The sequence below is a fragment of the Chrysochloris asiatica genome, unplaced genomic scaffold (genome assembly GCF_000296735.1).
Source record: "Chrysochloris asiatica unplaced genomic scaffold, ChrAsi1.0 scaffold00039, whole genome shotgun sequence".
Taxonomy (NCBI): domain Eukaryota; kingdom Metazoa; phylum Chordata; class Mammalia; order Afrosoricida; family Chrysochloridae; genus Chrysochloris; species Chrysochloris asiatica.
In genome coordinates, this window is record NW_006408557.1 from 7700082 (window position 1) to 7719101 (window position 19020).

At 41.6% G+C, this 19020-nt stretch overlaps 1 protein-coding gene and 1 pseudogene across 1 annotated transcript in view; one reads left to right on the forward strand and one right to left on the reverse strand.

The window, feature by feature from the left end:
* LOC102811210 (D-tyrosyl-tRNA(Tyr) deacylase 1-like) overlaps positions 1-19020 on the forward strand; it is a 224561-nt gene that overhangs the window by 119910 nt on the left and 85631 nt on the right. The gene's annotated exons all lie outside the window — the stretch shown is intronic.
* LOC102810832 lies at positions 12275-12824 on the reverse strand (annotated as a pseudogene).

A 19020-nucleotide genomic window follows, 5' to 3' on the forward strand; every position in this document is an offset into this window, starting at 1 on the left:
TAGATGGGTATGTATTTTGGTATTTTTTTATGCTTTCTGAATGCCTCCAGGTAGATGTGATCAGGAAATGGGCTTCCCTTTTCACTCTTCTTCCTTTATCTCAGCGGTTCTGCCAGGCATCTGTGGCCGCTCCGATCCTTCCCCCTCTTGGTCTCACCCAAGATGGTGGCTCCTGGAGCAGCCAAGAGTCCTGGACTAGAAAGCAATAAATTTCTTCCTTCTGCCACAAATTCCTCCTGCTGTAAGCCATCCAACCTTCTAAATATTCCTTTATATATGGTTCAGAGTTCTGGGACCATCCCCTGAACCTGCTTGTGTTGTTGTTGGAAGAGCTCTTTGCTACACATCCACCCGATCTGCCATCATGTGTGTTCTCCCTGAGGATTCATTTTTTAAACAAATGATGTATACTTGCATTGTCGATAAATACAGTACAGTGTGGCACTGTGGATTAAAGTGCTAGACTGAAAAGCCATTTGAACTGCAAGGTCGTCAGTTCAAGCTCACCACCTGCTCCTTGGAAACCCTTTACAGGGATGCTATTGGTCGGAAACAACTCGACGGTACTTAACAACAACAACTGTAAAAAGCAGAATGAATGTTCCTTAAAAGCTAGGATGGCCAGACTTTGTCTCTCATACTTTGAACATATTATCAGGAGAGATCAATCCCTGGAGAAGATCATCATGCTTGGTAAAGTGGAGGATTCAGCCAAAAAGAGGAAGACCCCAATGAGATGGATTGGCACAGTGGCAGAAGCAGTGGGCAGAAACAACAGTTGTGAGGATGACATGGGCCATGTTTTGTTTTGTTGTGTGTAGGGTCGCTATGAGTGGGAACCAAGTTGACGACACTTAACAACAACTGTAAATGTATTTTTCCTTCTTACTGTTAGAGACATTTTCTTATCGTTTTCTTTTCTCTAGGTTAATTTATTATAAGAATGCAGTGTATAATACATACAGTATACTGATACATATAACTGTTTATGTTATCGGTAAGGCTTCTGGCCAGCAGTAGGCTATTAACTAAGTTTTTGGGTAGTCAGATGTTGTATGTGGATTTTCTACTTTGAGGGGGTTGGTACCCCTAGCACCTATGTTTTCAAGGGTCAGCTGTAAACAGATTTGACAGAGGATGTTTATAAATATGTATTTATATGTGCTGCAAATATATCCATGAATGTTGTGGAGCATATGGGGGGAGGGAAGTTATGAAAACTTCTTAGTCATAACCTTCAGTGAATGAGTTGCTGGGCTTGGGGTATCATGACCATAGTGTCAGGGGACACCAAGTTCAACTGGAACAATATAGTCTGTAAAGACAATGTTGTACATCTTACTTTGGTGTGAGTAGCAACTGTGATCTTCAAAGCTTGTGAGTGGCCATCTGAGGTACAACTATTGGTCTTTCCCTGGCTGGAGCAAATAAAAATGAAGAAAATCAAAGATGGAAGGAAATAACTAGTTCAAAGGACTAATGGATCACATGAACCCCAGCCTGAGACCAGAAGAACTAGATTGTGAGTAGCCACCATTGGTGATCATGACAGTTGATCTTAGAAAGAGTGGGAGAAAAATGTGGAGCAAAACTCTAAATTATATTGACCCGACATGCTGCTCTAAGAGAGATGGTGGAACCCCTGAGACTCTGGCCCTTAGACCTCCTTCAAGCCTGGAACTGAACTCACTCCCCTGACTCAACTTTTCAGCCAAACAATAAGGCTATAAGACAGAGCACCCAGGAGGATGGTACTCTTTAAAAGAATCAACCATACAAACCCAAAAGGGCAGTATTTGCCTAGGAATAAAGCCCCAAAAACAGGAAGGGATAAGAAAGAAGGCCTAATGGAAATGGTAAACATGGGTAGGAAGTGGGAAGAGTGCTGTTCCATTGTGGGGATTGTGGCCAATATCAGGAAACAAAATGTGTGAATTGTTGAATGGAAAAACCAATAAGCTCTGTAAACTCATCCAAATTACAATAAAAAAGAGAAAATACCAAAAAAATCCAAATAAACTTAAAAATACATGAAAAAAGCTACAGGGTAGCCTACAATTTCAAGTGTTACTTTGTGGAAGGTCTTTTTTAGGGGTTTGTTTCCATTTGAGGTCACGCATGTGATCTTGTAACCCCAGATTATCCACAAGATCAGATGCTGTGTCCTCTTGATTCCATGATTAGAAAGTTCACCAAGCAGGACTGAGTGTTTTCTGGCCTCCAGGTGTCACCACAGAGAGAGCCCTAGACCACTGTGATATAAATATGTCCTTGCCTCTGTTTTCTTCAGAGCTCCTGGCAGGGCATGTGCATGCCAGTTCCAGACCTCCCAACCTTTGCCTGCAGCTGTGTTAGTGAGGAGCCCCAGTGCCTGCAAAGTGAATTTTGTATGTGCCACATGGGTTATATTTTATGTCAGGCTGTTTGTATTATCTACTGCTGCGTACAAATTGTACTGAAACTCAGCAGCTTAACACAAAAATAAATGTTTATTGCAGTTTCTGTGAGTCAGGAATTTGGAATCGTTTAACTTGGTGGTTGTTGCTGGGGAGTTTTCATGAGATGACAGTCAGAATGTCAACTGGGGCTGTTGTCAGCTGAGAGCTTGACATGTAGTAGCACTTGCCTTCAATGGGTCCCTCTTATGAGCTCACAAGCTGAGCACAAACTGAGGCAACAGGCCTTAGTTTCTTGCCATGTGAACCTTTCCATAGGGCTGCTGGAGTATCCTCATGATATGGTGATTGGTTTCCCTCAGAGGAAGTGGTTCAAGAGAGAAGGATGTAGAAGCTGTGTTGTCTTTTATGAGCTAGCCTCAAAGTCACACACTGTCATTCCTGCTGGTTATACAGATCAGCCCTATTCAGTGTGACACTATATAAGATTATGAATACCAGAAGTGAGGATCACTGGAGCACAGGAGACCATCTTTTTAAAAAAATATTTTATGGATTAGATCATCAGTTTTATGTTCAACAAATTATACACTTTGATTCATCTGAACGATTGCAATCCCCTCTATGTAACTACAGTTATCCCACTTTTCCCTGTGGTTCCTATTTCTATTTCACCCACCTTCCCATCCCTTCTCAACTTTGCCCTTAGGAAAATGTTGCCCTTTTGATTTTGAATGATTAACCATTCCATGGTGAGCATACCTTACTAGTGTTGTTGTCCCCCCTAAATACCTATATACTGATTGGCTAAAAATTGGGCCATGAGGGTGAGTTCCTTTCCATAGGACCATAGTCTTGGGCTCCTCAAGCACTGGGGACCATCTTGAAGTGCTGAGAGTTACATGTTGAGGTACTGTATGCAGATGTGACTATCTCGAAAAGCTTCATCATTGCTGACTATGTGGTGGAAACATTTATTCGGACCCTTTTCCTTTTAAATCAGTGAAACCATCTTGTTTGTACAAACAAGAAAATAATATCACTAATATCACCTTTCATTCTATCCTTCAAAGTACCAAAATGCTTACTTTGTAGTCTTTTTTCACCCATGTGTGGTGCTGTAGGATAAACACTGGACTGCTAACCACAAGGTTGGTGGTTCAAACATATTGGCTACTCCTCAGGAACTCTATATAGGGTCACTATGAGTCAGAACTGACTTGAAGACACTTAACAGCAACAGCATATGTACTCTATATGTGTCCTCTGCAAGGTCGGCGGTTCAAGCTCACCAGCTGCTCCTCGGAAACCCTATACAGGGTCGCTATGGGTCAGAACCAACTCGACAGCACTTCATAGCAATAACAACATATGCGTCCTGGTGTGGCACTGTAGGATAAGCCCTTGACTGCAAGGTCTGTTTGGTCGATCAAACTCACTGACTGTACACAGGGTTGCTATGAATCAGAACCGACTCACTGGCACATAACAACAACATAATTATATATCAGCCCAGGTGTCCCACTGTAGCATAAGCACTAGACAGATAACCTCAGGGTTAGCAATTCAAACCCACAAGCTGCTCTCAGAAACCTACATACAGGGTCACTATGAATCAGAATCAGCTTGATGGCATACAGCCACCACCACCACCACCACAATATACCTACGTACATAAGGAGTCTTGGTGGTGTAGTGGTTAAGTGCTTGGCTGCTAACCTAAAGGTTGGCACTTCAAACCTACAAGCTACTCTGTGGGAGATAGATGAGGCAGTCTTCTCTGTAAAGATTTATAGCCATGGAACCCCCTCTGGGGCAATTCAATACTCTATCCTAGAGGGTTGCTAAGAGTTGGAATTGACTCAAAATCAGTATGATGGAGCACACTGTTAAGTGCTCAACTGTTAGCTGAAAAGTTGGCAGTTTGAACTCACTCAGAGACACCTTAGAAGACAGGATTGATCTGTTTTTGAAAGGTCACAGCATTGAATACCCTGTGGAGCATTTCTACTCTGCACGTGTGGGGTCATTATAAGTCAAAATCAACAGCAACTCACAGTAACAATTACATACCTGTGTATTTATATATTTACAAACTTGTTAAGTGCTATCAAGGTGATTTCATCTCGTAACGATCCTGTGTAGGGTTTCCGAGGAGTAGCTGGTGGGTTTGAACTACTGACCTTGAGATTCAAACCAACTTTGTGATCTGGGGCTTTATCCTACATCACAACCTTAGTGACCACATTTTGCTGTTTTACCTGTAATTTTTTTTCATTTGCAACATGGTAGACAGTTTCTCATGTGCTGCTGTTATTGTTAAGGCCGTCGAGTTGATTCCGACCTATAGCAACCTTGTATAGGGTTTCCAAGGAGCAGCTGGTGAGCTTGAACAATTGACCTTGAAGTTCAAATGGTTTTGCAGTCTGGCGCATTAACCCACAGCGCCACATTAGGACTCTGTTGTTGTTACTAGGTGCTGTCAAGTTGGTTCTGATCCATAGTGACTTCATGTACAACAGAATGAAACACTGTCTGGCCTCTTTGCCATCCTCAAACCTGTTATGTTTGGGCCTATTTTGGCTGCTACTGTGTCATTCCATCTTGTTAGGGGGTCTTCCTCTCTTTCTCTGACCTTCCACTTTAACAAGCATGATGTCCTTCTCTAGGGACTGGTCCCTCCTGACAACATGTCCAAAGTATATGAGACAAAAGTCTCACCATCCCAGCTTTTAAGGAGCATACTGGCTGTACATTTCCAAGACAGGTTTGTTTGTTCTTATGGCAGTTCATGGTACTTTCAGTATTCTTTGCAACACCATTTGTTGTTGTTACTAAGTGCTGTCGAGTCAGTTCTGACTCATAATGACCCATAGGATCTCTTAGGAGTGGCTGTGAGTTTGAACCACTGACCTTGCAGTTCAAACTGACCTTGTGGTCTAGTGCATTATCATCCTGCAGTGCCACACCAGGACTCGAGATGAGGGTGCTTCAAAGAGTTAATGGAAAAATTCTATTGCCTTTTAATTCCATTTTTTAATGAACTTTTGAAGCTCCCTCTTTTTGTACTTCAAATAATCTTTTCCAACCTTAGTTGTTTTTTTTTTTAAGTTTTAATTGTGAATTATGTGATAGTTACACGGAAGAACATTAGCTTTACATTCATCCTATTGTATATAATTTTATTGCCATGATTACAATCCCCTCCATGCATCATCTAACAACCAAAGGGTATACCCTGCAAGCCTGCTCCCTGGTCGTCAGCACACAGCCCCTCTCCTTCTCTGGGTCTAGAGTCCCCAGCTGCTCCATCTCTCCATGTCATTGTCTCTGCCTTCATCTCTGGGTAAGGTCCTGCACTCCACTCTTCTCCCTTGATGGTCCCAGGGACCTCCACTCCTGAACTGCAAAGTCAACCACTCCCCTTCTTTTGCTACAAAACGTCTACCTTTACATTTCCAACCCTCACCGTCAGTCCTGATAACAATTATTCACTGCTGTACCACAAGAGTCCTATCCCCATCTCCTTTCATCAGCCCCGCCCAGATAGATTGGATACTACTCAGTGGAGATTCTACCTTCCTCCACGCCCTCTGGATCTAGGCTCCCTCTTGAAAGCTTGTAAGTCAGTCATTTCTTGCCTTTGTAACCCCCCATTTTGGGTAGCCAATGTCCAAGTTTCCCATCCATGTCTCCCCTGTGTACCGAGGGGGTGGGAATGATCCTTGCTGTAAAGATTTGTTCCCTTTTTTGAGCTACTGTATCCATAGGTGTAGGTCAAGTTCATCAAATTGTATCAGATTACTTTTTTCCCCCCTCTTGTTTCTTCGTCTAGTCGAATTCTGATCATCCAGCCATTAAAGCCAGGTCAAGTGGATATTATCTGCAAGTATGGGTGTTCTTGTGCATAACCCCTCACTTCTTATAAGCTGGTTGCTTCACTCTCCACTCTAGTCCTCTGTGGCTATGTCACTGTCTCTGGGCCCAGGAGTTCCCAGGTCTTGCCATACTGCTGGCCAACCAGGTCTCAACCTGGGTTCACAGGAGTCTATTGAACACGGTCCAACTTAGCTCACAGCTTCATTGTTATTTTTCCCTCACTTCCCCATATCGGTGACCAATGTGATCACTAGTTAGACCTGCCTGCTCATGTATTCCCCTTGAGTCTTAGTCTTGGAGGGGGGTCTGACCTGAGGGGATCTAACCACTTGCCTTGATGTCCCCTGTGCGAGCAACTTGCTTGTTCTTGTAGTAGTCAGTTGGACTCCCGTTACTGTTTTTGATTTTTCCTGTCGGTCTTTCTTTCAAGATGTATCTTCTGCTCTTCTAGGTGTTCCAGGTTGGTCTGCTTGTCCTTTCAAGTGGAGATTTCCCACCTCAGCAGATTCTGGATGAGGTTCAGGATTCCACCTATGGTCTTATGCAATGCAAAGGCTCCCCAGGAAGCCTCCTTCACTGGACAAGTTGTAGCCCCATTTTCGGTGTTCTAATCAGTTATAGGCAGAAGATGGACTTACAAGCTTTCTATGGTGATCTTCCTGGCTATTCCTTTCTGTCCCCCTCAAGTGTCTATTTTATAATGGTATGCCAGGGAAACCAAGATTCAAAAGACAGCCAAGCATCTTAACATTATTTTCTCACTTTAATCCATTCAAACCATGCCTAAATCCCTGTATCCCAGAGCCCTGTTGTTCCAAGGCTGTGCATGTATCATTATTTACCTCTGTCCCACTTAGCCCATGCAAACCTTCCTAACTGTTCTCCCATCCAACCTTAGTTTTAATGGGAGCCTAGTATTCTGCTGTTAGAGGCATTTTAGTTTAGTTAATTTACTGTTGTTGGACATTTAATTTATTTCTAGCTATTCCTTTATAACAATACTGTGATTATGTCCCCTGTGTTGATCCCAGAAGCTTAATTGCTTGGGTGAGGACATGGCATGTTTAAGGTTTTGATGCTTCTTCCCAAGAGCTGCCCTCCATGATGACTGTTGCCATTATCTTTACATGGTAGAGTCACTGGTGCTTGTCCACTGCCTCGGGCTTGTGAGTCTTTGCCAATTGGGTAGATAAGATAAAAAGTAGAATAATATAGCAACTTTATAGATCTGTAGTATGTCTCAAAAAAAGAGAAAAATCTGCTAATTTCTAATTTCCCAAAGAAGTATTGTAGGCTGAGTGTGGGAAAGAAGTGGCATGCCTAGGCTGAGTTAAAACTGCTAGGCAATTCAAGTTGAAACTTGAGCAGTTTCCCCTTCCACAAGCTGCCTTCACATTTCATGCTGTAGCAAGTAAATTGGGAAATGGACTGTTTTATGTTTATCCCTCTGTCCTTTTTTCCATGCCACAGTTTGAAGGTTTTGCCGAGCAGCAAAATAGGTAAAAGCAGAGCAGACCCAACAGAGGTGACTCATCCCCAACAAGATGGATTTCTTTTCAGTGTTGAGTACTGAAGATGCTCTGGACAACTTTGCTGACTATTGCTGTTAATCAGGCGTGCATTTGGTAGTACCTGTTCTGGGCTTTTCTGTTGGTTAACTCAGGGCATAGTGTTTGTCTGATGTTTGGATGCCAGGCTAGTATCTCACACCTTGTGCAACTGGTTAAATACTTGTTGGTCCTTTGAATTCCATCTCAGGCTCCCAGACGGGCAGGGATGGAAAAGAGGAGACTAACAACTAGTCCTACTTGCCAGACATTTGTCTTATTTTCATTCTTACTAAGCTCCCCCTCCCTTAGATAAAAAGCAATGGGCATTTCATATACATATTTTATTCAGGTAACAAGATTGTTAATCATAATTATAAATAACGTACAATTTAAAACATCTCTTATGTGTGAACCTTGTGAGCAAATATTTTTTTATTTGGACTTTTGTTTTTTCAGTCTGGATTCAGAAGCTGTTTTCTAGTTTAAATCCCAGGCGCGTTTTAAATGGTCATTTACAGTTGGAGTTGTCAGTATACTGTTTCTAGAAGCCTAGAGGAAACACCAACACCTCTTTCCTTTCCATAGGTGGTAACAGGCTGCAGCTTTTTGTTAGGCTGGAGCCCTGACAGCACTGCAGCTGCTGAATTTATTGGTAAAGAGGCCATGCTATCTCTGCGCAGCTGTGAATCATTTAGGGAGCTTTTCCCTGTGTGTTTTTGTTTGTTTTGGCTTTAAACAAATATATTTGCTATCTTAAACTACTGTAAGTTAGAAGTCCAACATGGGTCTCATTGGGCTAAAATCAAGATATTAGGAGGACTGTATTTCTTTATGGAGGCTCTAGGTAAGAGTCCATTTGCTTTTCCAGCTTCTACAGGCTGACCATATCGCTTGGTTTGTGGTTCCCTTTCTCCATCTTCAGAGCCAGCAATGGCAGATTGAGTCCTTTTTTACATAACACCCCGCTGACCACCTACTTTGTAGTCCAGATTTCCTCTTGTCATTCTCTTTTGCCCTGTTCCCTTCTACTTTCAAGGATTCATGTGATTAGATGATCATACCTGATAATCCAGGATAATAGCCCCATCTCAAGATGCTAAGTTTAATCACATCTGCAGAATTCCTTATTGGTTCTCTAGTCTCTTGTAGAATAAATTATAAGTGCAGGTTTCACCTTATCAGTGAAAATAGAACAGGAAGGGTAAGGAAGAGTTGGAAACCAAGAGATTCTCTGAGTACTAGCAGGGCCAGAATGGACAGCCACACAAGTGGATTAATTGACAACAGCTTCTGTATCTGAGGACTCTGATGCTTCAGACTTGGGACTGAAGGTGATTGGAAAGGGCTTGCTTTACCATTTGACTAACTGCCTCCAGGTGTATTAAGCCCAGCCACCATGGATGGGTAGATGTAAAATGGATTTTAGAGATTTCTAGGTGAAGGACAGACTTTTAACATCTCCTTTAGATCATTAAGCTTTATGATCCAGAAATTGTTCTTTCCTTGGAACTTGAGCTTTTCAGGGCTAACCCACTGCCTACTTTCCCCCATATCTAACTGGAGATCAAATATCTTGAATGCTGAAACTAACCATTTTTTCTGGGAGCTCATATTTTAAAACTTATTACAAATGAGACCATATTATGACTTTGCTCTATTCTGAAGAAGAGACATGAAAGTAAATCAGAAAAAAGAATGTTTAGGATTTAAAACAGATTTTATGTATACATGCTTGATGTTGAGATATTGTCCAGGTGGACTGCTTTTCCAGTGGGAATGCGACATTCTAGCCTTTTTGTACCCACATTCGTTTTGCTTCTTTTTGTGTGTCCTGCTCATCCCCATTCCCTCCATCTGCAGTTGTCTACTCTACTTTCTTCTCTTTTCTCTATTTACCCTGCTTACTTGGGAGATAATTTTATTTACCTATTTTCAGTATATTTTGGACTGGGAAACAATATACTGTAGCAGATAGATCTTGTTTTCACTGTTCTGTACCTTGGCTTTCTAGGAGTATTACTTTATCTGTGCCTATCTTCATTTAATGCTTATAAGGATTGGAAGGTAGTGAGTACACATTAAGTCAGTGAATACTAAAGGAATGTCAAATTCAAGATTAGAGTTAAATTGGTAATGAGCCCATCTTCAAGTAGGTCTCTGAGTCAGCCAGCAACTTGTTTCTGGATTTCTTGAGCCCTTACTTTTTTGAGTTATGAAAGTACATGTCTTGATTTACATTTTTTGTGATTGTATTTGAAAAGGCCTGTTGGCCTGACAACAGTTGCTAAGCGAATTATGTATGTGGTTAGTGCTACTGGGCAATCACCATTATTGAAAGCTTTAGGTGCGTGTTTATTCACAGTATGGAATGAGGTTCTGCTGTAAAGTACATGAAAATCACTTGCCATAACTTTGATCTCTCCTGTCTTAGTATAGGCTGGGAGGTCTAAATGACATATAACCAAACTATTGTAGTGATTTGAATTTATCACGTATATCTTTGTTTTTCTGAGGAGTGTTGGAACTTCAGATAATTTGTTTGAAGAACAGATATTTAAAATGAGGTTTAAAACAACTACTCTAGTATGATCTATATGTAACACTGACCTGTCCGATTGACAAGTTGAAGAATACATAAACTGTAGTTGAGAACTGGCCTAGTCTACTTGGCTATTTACAACTCTTAGATTCCGTTTGGTAGGTAAGAGTCACCACCAACATGTTTGAGACTGAAGTTTAACTGGAAGAAACTTCATGAGGAGATTATGCTGGGGAGCTTATTTTATGTGGCTCATTTCTTTCTTTTAAGTTTGTAATGCAGAAAATGAAGTGTTTGAATGATGGGCTTCATGATGTTTTGACAGTAATAAAGATAATTTGTTGTTAAGTGCCGTTGAGTTGGTTCTGACTCATAGCTACCCTGTGTGGGGTTTCCGAGGAGTGGCTGGTGAGGCTTAACACTGCGACTTTGCATCTCAAACCAATCCCGCAGTCCAGCACATCAGCCCACAGCTGACTCCAATAAAGTTAATAGTTTGTAAAATTTTGGAAAAACTTGTTTGCAGAGACTTTTTGGACTTTTGTCTCCTTTTTGTATAAGCCAGGTGCCATATCATGTCGAGGCCCTCTGTCGGGTTCCCGCCTTGACAAGGAAGTGTGGGTGTCAAGGAGAAGGGAGATCTGGCGGCGAAAGTGATAAAGAAAGAGAGAGATGAAATATATACAAAAAAGACAGACACACAGATATGATGCAAGCTGGCAGGTAGACAGATCTGCAAACATTTTGCCTAGCATTGCCCAGAATTGCATGCAGAACTCACTTTACCTCAGCCTTTTATTCTCTTTTTTAGGGAGGGATTTGTTACAAAGGAAGGATGTAATTCACTCAAGGAGGATGTCACAAACGGAGGATGTGATTAAGACAGGATACGGAACTGAAATGTGATTAATCATTCAAAACAGGACATAATGATTCACAGGAACAACTTTTAGGATATTTTCATAGTTTTTCTTAACAATCTAACATTTTTATTTTTACAGAAAAAAGGTTCAATCAAGCTGTTATATATTAACTTTTAGGCTTAAATGATCTAGAGTAGCAACGTGCAGTTTCTTAAGGATACATAACATAAAGCAAGGTTCCTGAAAGGAGCCAAGCTGTCTCAGTACACTTTGCAAACTTTTGTTTGTGAGCAAGATCTCAGGCACCGGGCTTAATTTATCTATACCTAAAATGCTACATTGTTCTTAATATTCCTATATACTTTCAGGAGGAAGGAGAGCATCTGGGTTAAACTGATTATATTTAGAGGTGGTTTAATGGGGCTGCCACTGATCAACCCAGGGTCTGCGTATGCTGTCCCCAGTAATCTCATCATCTTGTTTTTCATTGGAGGTTGTTCAGGTAGACATTTGTACCTTTAAGCAGAAGGCTATTTACTGAGCAAGTAAGCTAATGCCAGGGATTGGCTGCAATAAGAGTGAAATAGAATATCTCTTTGAGTTGATAAAACTCAGGTACCTGACCCTTTACAAGGAAACTAAAGTTATGTTTCAGTACAAAGACATATATGTCCCTGGTTCTCAAAAGATACTCAACACATTCGTGAGTCAGTTCATTCATCAATTGAATATTTTTTTCCTGTTCAGGCATTTGGTGAGGAGGGTGGGGATGGAAGCAGCTGAGGGGATCACAGATGGGGTCTCCAAGGTAAGTCTCTTGAAGCCGGATCAGAAGAGTGCACAGTGCACATGAGTGAAGAAACACAATGGTGGACCCCAGACTGGGAGGTGGAGGATGGCAGTGGATGTGTCATTGACTGAGGGTGTTGACTTCACAGGGTCACAGGGAAATGATGGCCACTATTCCAGAGGCTTCATTCCAGCCTGGATGGGAAGGCACAGTCTCACAGAGGAGGGCCATTCACGCCTGGGTGGGAAGGCACAGTCTCACAGAGGAGGGGCATTCACACCTGGGTGGTAGAAGGCATAGAAGTGTTTATATCGACAGTGGCCCATTTTGGTGTTGGTAGACTAGAGGGTTGGATTTATCTTCTATAACTTGGGGTCCATCCTTAGGTGGGCAGGTGTTCTTGATGAGAGACCAGCTTTTGAGCCTTCGAGGGTTTCTGTGCTCTTTGTGGGGGGTCCCATGACCTGGTCTCAGAAAAGGAGGTTCAGCATTGATGCCGCACCAACAATGACCATATGAGCTGAACCTGGGATCTAGGCCACTTTGCATTGGGCCTCTACCCTGGGGAGGAGGTGGGAAACTCAGCAGTTGTGGAATCAATGGTCTGCTTGATCCTGGAGGACCTCTGTGAAGAGCTGACTTGGGGTCACCAGGCTTTCCATTGGTCATGGGGGGAGGGCCCAGAAGGCTGGGTGGGCTGATGGGACTCCCGTCTTCCTCGTCTCCAGTCTTTTCCCACTCTGGCAATGGGGGCTGTGGTGGTGGAGGCTGGTGCTGCTGATTCTGCTTTTGTTTCAGCATTGTGGCTGCAGCAGTGGTTTCACAGGGATTTGGAGGGCAATGAGCCATCAATTGAATATTTACTGATACTTGCTATAAACCAAGTGGGAGGCCTGGTGTAGCACTGTGGGTTAATGCACTGGACTGCAAAGTCGTTTTGAACCGTAAGGTCAGCAGTTCAAGCTCATCAGTCACTCCTTGGAAACCCCATACAGGGTCACTATGGCTTACCCACTTGACAGTACCTAACAATAACACATACCAGGCGTGGTCCTAGACACTGGGGATACTCATATAATAATGAGCAAAACTGAAACAGACCCTTTGTCTTGTCAGGGTGGGACAGTCTTTAAATAATCACACAATAAGTATTACAGGCTGTGATAATAAGTGCTGTGAAGGATAAGTACAGGATGTCATCTGAGGTGTTGAGAAAGCTTCCCTGAAGCAGTGAGGTTGAGTTAAAGACTGAGGGGTATTATGAAGGTGAAGTGAAACCAGAAGAACATTCTAGGGAGAAGAACAAAATTTGCAGAAAGAACAGAACCCTTTGGGTTATTCTTAAATAATGGCATGGAAATTGGTAATGTTCTTTAAAACCTGTTGACATTGAGTCGATTTCAAGTCATGGTAACCATATACCTTACAAAGTGGAACTGTTGCATAGGGTTTTCTTGGCTCTAATCTTTATGGAAATAGTTTGCTAGACTTTTCTTTCACTGTGCCACTGAATGAGTTTAAACCACCAATTTTTAGGTTAGTGGTTGAAAGAAAGCCATATACACCACCCAGAATGTTAAATAAGCTATAAGCGGTGTGCTCTGGAAGGTTACCTCTCTGAATAATCTGCTGTACTAAACTTAAATGGAAGCATTGAGTGCTAGTTTTGGTGTCTTCCATCATTTTACTTCCTAGCGTTTGTTCTTTTTCTACGATGTTGTTGTTGTTGTTGTTGTTAAGTGCCGTCGAGTCGTTTCCGAACCATAGCGACCCTGTACAGGGTTTCCGAGGCTATAAATCTTACGGGAGCAGAACGCCTCATCTTTCTCCCGCAAAACGGCTGATGTAGTCACAAAAAATGATTTGAACGAAGATTGCACAACATGTGTTTCTGGGAGGAGGAATACCTGTAGAACGTTGTGTTCTGAATCAAGGATTCGCTGTGACAGGGGTATGCTACCAGGTAACAGGTCAGGAGGGGATGACTGAATGGAAGCTCAAAAATTCAGAGTCTTGTGAAAGCACTGCAGCCCATTATGGGAATTGCAGTTAGAAGCATTATGTGAAGCTTTAACATTTCTGTTAGGAAAAAGACTGTAGGCATGTTAATGTTGAATGCATGGACTGTCACAGAAAACTGAACAGTTCTTCTCCATCCGTTTCCTCCAGTCATGTCCAGAGGAATGAAGTTGGAGTCTGTTTTAGGCCTGTACTTGGAAACTGGACACTACCGTGGCATTAGAGTCCAGGGGTCAGATTGGCTGGTTTTCTCTATATATACAGGTACATTTAATTGCTTTGTGTTATTTGCCACTTTACCCATTTTTTTCCACTCAGCTTTCATTTTCATTCAGCTAACAGCAAAAGTAATACAACATTTAGCAACTCTAGATTCGTTTTCTGATATCAAGGAAGAGTAATCGATTTAAGTAGCCCAGATTTAAGAACTTCTGACAACCTCTCACCTAACACTGCTGGTTTTGGAGATGGCCAGGCCTCGACACCAGAAAAATGGCCTTCCCTTACTTTATTATGTAAATTTGCTCTTTTTACTTGCATTTTTTCTTCTTTAAATTTTGGGTTGCTGGTGTGGTGCTGTAGGAACAGCACTGGACTGCGAACCAAAAGGTCAGCAGTTCAAGTCCACCAGCTGCTCCTTGAAAACCCTATACACAGGATCGCTATGAGTCAGAACCAATTCAACAGAACTTAATAACAACAGCAAGAAGAACGTTTTTATAGTTACAATTTGATGACTATATCACAGTACCAGAATATCTCAAAGTTAGTTGAAATATGATCAGAACATAACACTGGGAAGTGTGGCCTTCTAGAATTAGGATAGGCAGCAGGAAAAGTTACTCTGAACTGCTCAGATTTCACATGTGAGAATGGGAGTATGAAAGAGGAGAAGAGAATCTGAGGACACTGCCACAGACCTCAGGAGCAGTCTATGTTTCTCAGATTTTCCCGACTTCCCTCACAGCTGCCTATAGAGTTTGGATGACATAGTCATCCCATTCAGCCTGGAGACATATGCTGGCAATCAGGGGCCTGAGCTTGTACTTTTTGCAGAAAGATGCCACTTGGATCTCCAACTTGGCTTCTGAGAATGGGTTCATCACACTTCAGTGACTTATCAAGCATGTAAACCATTCAGATGAAGTGGTGCCAGGCTGTGCCCTTGGGAAGCCCAGACTCCACATAATCAGAGAGGACTATACTATTGCTGATGTCCTTGCCATTCATGCTTACCACCAGAAAATGGGGTCAGTATGGATCTGTTAGTAACAGTGTCATGCTGGTGGGGTGGTTCTTAACCTGGGTGAGTGTCAGCACTTTGCCCGCTCATTGACCTTTGCTCCAGCATATTGTCCTTTTTACTTTCGTCTCTATTTACCCTGGTTACTCATGAGAGAATTAATTTTATTTATCTATTTTCAGTATATTTTGGATTGGCAAACAATAAACTCTGCAGACACATATCTTATCCTCACTGCAGGAGATGCTGTGACTGTTCATCCACTTTTTGCAGGCTCAAGGACCAGGACTATTTGCTGAGGTCCATGAGGACCACAGGTCCAAGGGGGCTGACAGTTGGGAGTACAGTAACAGGTGAAATGAGGACAGACCAGCATTACTGACTTGGAGCTGCTCATCCCATTTAAACAAAATGGTCAAAAGGTTGTATACAGTTTTCAGGGTACACTTTTTGATAATTATAGGCTCTTACAAAGGTTTCTCTCCATAGTTTTATAGCTTCAGCTGTAGATTTTCTTCTGTTAGAGATGGAGAAGGGGAATGAAATACACACTGGTTTTTGTTTTTGTTTTTTTCCTTTCCATTTTGAACATCCCTTTGAGTAGTGATATAATGGAGAGTTTCCCTTGCCCGCGGATTGACGATATCTCTGCCACTGCGACAAGCAGCTGCTGGGAAGTTGATTCCCACTCACATCCACCCAAGAGGGTTTATGAGACTGTAAATCTTTATTGGAGCAGGCTGCTTCATCTTTTTCGCATTGAGCAGCTGGTGCATTTGAACCACTGACCTATGCTTAGCAGGCCAATGCTCAACCCACTGTGCCACCAGGGCTCCTTTCCTCTGCCACCTGGCAGTTTAATCTGGACCATTACATGGAAACAGTGCCATTTTGGGGAATCAGGGATGGAAACTGCCATACTGGGGGATTGGGAAGTGATAGGTACCAGGAAGAGTGTTTTATTACTCGTTTAGTGTAGAATTGCTAGTACATGTTGACAGTAAAAGTCAGATGAACTTTAGTAAGTTTTACTATTGTTTTAAAAATGGGAAAGACTTGATTCATTTCATTTTGAGGGAGAGGGCAACATTCTCTCCTTACACTGTGAGATGAAGTTGAAGAATTACCCTGAGTCCAGTCTTTGTAAAGACTTACTGCCAAATACAAATTATTTACTTCTCTAATTTGTGTTCAGCAAGTTTCAATCTACTAACCTGTATCTTTTCTGAATATAAATGTGTGTATATTTTGCTAGTTGTCATTTTGTTTATATCATTTTTAATACAACAAAGAGTTTTGAAAACATAACCATGTTACTCATTAAGCAATATGTCGAAGTAGCTGTGAGTAAAACTTCCAAATAAAATCTCCAGTAGAAATGTATAATAATAATAATAAAAATTACATGAAACAGTACTGTCCAATAGAATTTTCTGTGATTATGGAAATGTTCAATACATTAGTGACTAGCCACATATGACTAATAAGCACTCTAAGTGTGGCTAGTACAATCGGGCAACTTAAAATGTTACTTTATATAAGTTTATGAAATTTAAATTTAAATTGCCACAACTGGCTAGGGGTTACCTGGACCATGCAGGGTTAGACAATGCTCCACCTTGTTTCCTGTACCTGGGGTGGATTGCTGCCATCACTCCCACTTCTGGGAGCATCTCACATCTAGCAAAACATGAAGCCAACTTTAGGATGTCACTGCCTTTTGGTGACAGTGCCAAGAGCACAGGCAGAGGAAGGTATCTCTGTGTCAGAAATGAATAACACCATGTTTGTAATTTGAGGCACAGTGCAGAATGCATAGAAGAGTATAGTCTTATTTAGTGCCTATTTTGTATACTGGAGTTCTGATGTGGTACTATAGAATAAACACTAGACTTCTAACTGCAAGGTTGGTGGTTCAAATCCACCAGCCACTCCTTGGAAACACTACACAGTGCCGACTTGATGGTGCTTAGCAACAACAACAACATTGTATATACCAGAGATGTATAAACATACCCTGCACTGTGATCACTTTGTAGTTTGTTCTTTCATTAGAGTACAGTTGGCCATTGCAAGGATTTAGTGAAGGAGGAGGTTTCTCTCCTACAAGTGTAATTAAATGTCAAGAAAAGGAGATTGGCTTTCCGATTTGTTCTTACCAAACATGATATCCTTCTCCAGCAACTGGTCCCTCCTGACAATATGTCCGAAGTATGAGAGATAAAGTTTGGCCACCTTGGCCTCCAACTAGCACTCTGGCTGCATTTCTTCCAAAATGGATCTATTGGTTCTTTTGGCAGTCCATGAACTTTCAATATTCTCCTCCAACACCATAACTCAAAAGCACCAATTCTTCTAAGGTCTTCCTTATTCACTGTCCAGCTTTCACATTCATATGAGGTTATTGAAAATACCATGGCTTGGGTCAGGCGTACCTTAGTCCAAGGAGTACCTTAGACATCTTTACTCTTCAATACTTTAAAAAGGTCTTGTGCAGCAGATTTGCCTAATGCAATAAGTCATTTGATTTCTTGACTGCTACTTCCATGAGTGTTGATAGTTGATCCAAGAATAATGAAGTCCATGACAACGTCAATCTTTTCTCCATTGATAAGAAAGTTGTTTATTGGTCTAGTGGTGAGGATTTTTGTTTTCTTTGCGTTGAGATGTAATCCATACCAAAGGCTGTGTGCTTTGATCTTCATCAATAATTGTTTTAAGTCCTCTTGACTTTCAGTAAGAAAGGTTGTATCATCTGCATATTGCAGGTTGTTAATGAGTCTTCCTCCAATCCTGATGGCACATGTTTCTTCATATAACCCAACTTCTTGGATTATTTGCTCAGCATATAGGTTGAATAAGTATGGTGAAAGAATACAGCCTTGTTGCACACTTTTCCTAATTTTAAACCATTCAGTGTTCCCATGTTCTGTTTGAACAACTGCCTCTTGGTCCTGGTATAGATTCCTCATGAGCACAATTAAGTGTTCTGGAATACTCATACTTCACAATGTTGTCCATAGCTTGTCATGATCCACACAATCAAAAGCCTTTGCGTAGTCAATAAAGCACAGGTAAATATCTATCTGATATTCTCTGTTTTCAGCCAAGATCCATCGGATATCAGCAATGATATCCCTCATTCCATGGCCTCTTCTGATATACATGGTTTGAACCTCTGGAAGTTCTCTGTCAATGTATGCTTACAGCCGTTTCAGTATTACCTTTAGTAAAACTTTACTCACATGGGATATCAAAGATACTGTCTGATGATTTCCGCATTCTGTTGGGTCACCTCTCTTTGGAATGGCTACAAATATGGATCTCTTCCAATCAGTTGGCCAGATAGTTGTCTTCCAAATTTCTTGACAGAGATGAATGAGTGCCTCTAGTGCCATCTCACTTTCTTGAACGATTTCCATTTTTATTCCATCAATTCCTGGTGCCTTCTTCTTTGTCAGTTCCTTCAGTGAACCTTGGACTTCCTACTTCAGTATCATTGACACTTGATCATATGGTACCTCTTGAAACGGATTATTTTCGACCATTTCCTTTTGGTAAAGTGACTCTGTGTAATCCTTCCATCTTCTCTTGATGCTTTGTGCATCATTTAATGAAAGTCGAGGCTTGAATTTTTTCTTCAGTTTCCCCAGCTTGAGAAATGCTGAATGTGTTCTTCCTTTTTGGTTTTCTGACTCCAGATCTTTGCACATTTTGTTGTAATATTTGGCTTTATCTTCT